This window comes from Myzus persicae, unplaced genomic scaffold, assembly GCF_001856785.1.
Source record: "Myzus persicae strain clone G006 unplaced genomic scaffold, MPER_G0061.0, whole genome shotgun sequence".
Taxonomy (NCBI): Eukaryota; Metazoa; Arthropoda; class Insecta; order Hemiptera; family Aphididae; genus Myzus; species Myzus persicae.
The window spans coordinates 16,340-20,284 of NW_019100901.1; the positions used below are offsets into that span (position 1 = coordinate 16,340).

The window sequence follows — 3,945 nt, forward strand, 5'->3', positions numbered from 1 at the left end:
GGTAAGTTTACTACCGAAGTAGTACTGTCTACCATACTGCAGTTTAAGAATTATGTAATTATATGTTATGTTAATTGTTTTTATTTAAATTAGTTATATCATGTTCCGTTTACCTATTCACATACTGATTCGTAGTGTCTATGCAAACGAAAAATAGGCACAACTACATTAGTGTTTCTACCTATAAAAATAATATTTTTTATTATTAATTTATTATATGTATGTGGTGACTATGCGATATTCATGTTTTAAAGGTGACGTAAACAGCTAAGGGCCTGGTCACACTATAGCGGTTCCGCCGCGCGGTCGAAACCGCGTTAGATTTTGCCGCGCGGTGTACACGAACTACACCAGCGCGGCAAAACCGCGGAAGTTTGTGTTCATTTATCATTTGGGAATTAGATACCATACACATCAGTTGTGTTAATTAAACATTATAAATTATAAAATTATAAATATTTATTCTTTAAAAACTACACTAAACATGGATTATGATCATTATATGCAAGTTATGAAAGTTGTACAAGTTGCCAACTATTTTGGCTACTTAAACCCTCCGAAAAGAGATAGACGGTACTGGATCCATCCATTTAATACAACACGAGAAGAAACTAGAAGATTTTTGAATTTCTATGAAAAAATTAGATTAAATTCTGATAAATTTTTTACATATTACCGATTGCTTCATTTGATGAACTTATGATGAAAATTCGACCTTACATCACCAAACAGGAAACGAAATTTCGAAGTCCGATATGTGCTGAGGAAAGACTTACTTTGACAATCAGGTAAAATTTGTTATTAGCAATTAATGATAAAAAATATATTTTTTTTTTTTTTATCAAACCAGGATAAATCTTTAATTTAAACCGAATCAATACATTTTCTTAGTATAATAGTTCAATTAAATAACAACTTATTGTATACATAACAAATATTAAAAAAAATATGATAGTACTTATTTCAAACAAACCCTTTAAAAAATAAAAAATAAAAAATAGTAATAATAACTTCAAATTAAATACGATCCCCTTCAGTATTTGAAGTTACAGGATTATTAAGTTCAGCTGGAAAAGTAGATGGGTATGAATAAGGTGGGAAGCTGGTTTGGAAATGTGGAAGAAATGCATTTGTAGGTTGATGAATTTGATGATTAGTCAAATGTTGTTGGTTAGAATAGTTGGTATAACTTGGAGCTGTAATAATTCGTTTGACTGCATTCATAAATTCAATTTTTAAATCCAACTTTTGGTGATCGTTCATTTTTTTTTAGATCTGGTAAAAAAGATAATAAAAAAGCTTTATCGGCATCGAATTCTTCGGGGGGTTTTAGGGGGGAATTTTTCATAAATTCAACCAGGGTATTTTGAAAGTCTACATTATTTTGATAATTCTTTTTTTTTCTGGTAGATACATCGGACGCCGGAACAGTCCCTTGTGATACAACATTTTCTCCATCAAAAATATCATTATTTGATTCGTCAAGGTAATATTTTCGGGATTATCCATATTGCCGGTTGTCCTGAATTTAATTTAAAAAAAAAAATTAGAATACTAAAAAACATACTAAAAATATTGCATATTTTTCTTTTATAAAATTAAAAAGGTTGGAAAGTGAAAAAAGTTTAATCGCTATAAAAGTTGAATATTTTATACATTTTTTTAGTTTTAAATATAAAATAATTTTTTAATTTTGAATTTGATAAAAAGGTTGCAAAATGCATTTTTAAATGCTTATAAAAAAAAAAATGTGATTATTTTTAATATTTTCAAATTTTCAAGCTTTTTACCCAATAAATATATTTTATTGATATTCATAGAAATAAACTAAAAAAATTGAAAACTGAAAATGTCCGTAAATATAGTTCAAAACAGATCAAAATATTTTGAAAATTTTATCGTGTATAGAAAATGCTAATATAAACAACCAGTGAAAATGTTAAGTATGTATAATTCAAATTTTACTCACTTTCGTTTTTTTACCACAGGTATCAGAAAAGATAGTACATCTCCGTATGCATATGTTTTTGTCGATTTAGCTTCAGATCCACTCTTTGTTTTTCTCGTCTCATTTACGGACCTTGTATAGTTATCTCTTATGTTCTTCCATTTTGATTTTAAATCTTCAACTGCAGTAAACGATGTTTATTTTAATTTAACATGTTATTAAAATGATAAAAAATAAATATAATATGCTTTATTTGTTTATTAAATATTCATATTTAAAATATACAAGATTAAAAGAGGACCTCAAACAAAAAATGCAAACAAATTTAATATTATTAATATAATTTTAGATTCTGAGCAGAGCTATTTGAATTTACAATGATGTGTTTTTTTTAAATGTTTTTTTTCTGTGTATAAAACTTGCAAAATATTTTGATTCATGTTGAGCTATTTAAAGGCATATAAAATTGAAAATAATTTAAAAAAATTTGTTAAGTCCACAATAATTTTTTATATGAGAGTAATTTTGACAAAATTCATAAAAATCACGAAAATGTGCGAATTATTTCGAATTAGAAATTCATAAAAATGGTCATATTTAAATCCTATATTTTAAAATTGAATAGAAGGTTCCTTATAAGTGTTTCTAAATTTATCAAAAATAAAAGTCAAATTAAATTTCTATATGAGTTTGAAGTTCAAATGTTTACGACACTTCTAAAGTATTTTATTATATACAAATAATATTAATTCGATTTAATGGTTACCGTATTAATATTAATAATTAATATAAATATAATATAATATATTCTTAATTTTTTTAATTTATTTCTATTATAAAACGATTACTGGATCACTTAAAATGTTATTATAGATATTTATCAATTGGTACAAATTTCGTTGCACTTCAGTATGAATTTCTGTTGGGAAGAAGTACTATTAACACAATAATACGAGAGACCTGTCAAGCTTTATGGACCATTTTGCAAGCAGAAGAAATGCCCGAACCTAATAATAATCAATGGTTAGATATAGCAAATAAGTTTTATATAAAAACTAATTTTCCAAATTTAGTCGGAGCTGTAGATGGAAAGCACATTCGCTGTATCAATCCAAAAAATAGTGGTACTATGTTTTTTAACTACAAAAAATATTTTTCTATTCTTCTAATGGCAGTTGTTGATTCAGAATATTGTTTTGTGTCTATCGATGTGGGGGCGTATGGTCGAGAAGGCGATTCTACCGTGTTTAAAGATTGTCCGTTTGGAAAAAAACTTTATTCTGACCAATTAAATCTTCCAGCCCCTGCTTGTTTACCCAATACAACAGATTCTCCGCAACCTTACGTTATCGTAGGAGATGAAGCTTTTGGTTTGCACAAGAATTTATTAAGGCCATATCCAGGACGTGGTCTTAACGCAACAAGAAGAGTGTTTAACTATAGACTGTCCCGCGCTCGAAGATTAGTGGAATGTGCTTTTGGTATTCTTGCAAATAAATGGAGAGTTCTACACAGTCCAATTTTAGTCGAACCAGACTACGCAGACGACATTATAAAAGCTTGTTGCATTCTTCACAACTTTGTACGAAGAAGAAATGGTTACAAATTTGAAGATACTCTTTCTAATGTCATGGAGGACTTTGAAAATGGCGGAGCTGCAGGAGCTCGTCCGCAAGGTACGCAAGTACGTGACTATTTTGCGGACTATTTTATGGGTGCCGGTTCAGTACCCTTTCAATCTAGGTTTTCTTACTAAACTTCAGAAGCTATTACAATATTAGTATAATTACATAAAATTACAAATTTACATAAATTTTTTTTTATATTGTATTCACGTATTGTAAAATAATGTATTTAATTATCTGTCATAAAGATACAAAATATTTTGGTTAATATTTACTTATCAAGAATAGATTATGGCTCCATTATCTACAATTCAGCCAAACCAAACATTAAACAAATCATCAATCCAATCCACAACCAAGCAATCAGACTAG

At 28.0% G+C, this 3,945-nt stretch overlaps 1 pseudogene; it reads left to right on the forward strand.

Annotated features, from left to right (window-relative positions):
- The first annotated feature begins 484 nt into the window (after window positions 1-484).
- On the forward strand, window positions 485-3,704 carry LOC111026668 (annotated as a pseudogene).
- The last annotated feature ends 241 nt before the right edge of the window (window positions 3,705-3,945 follow it).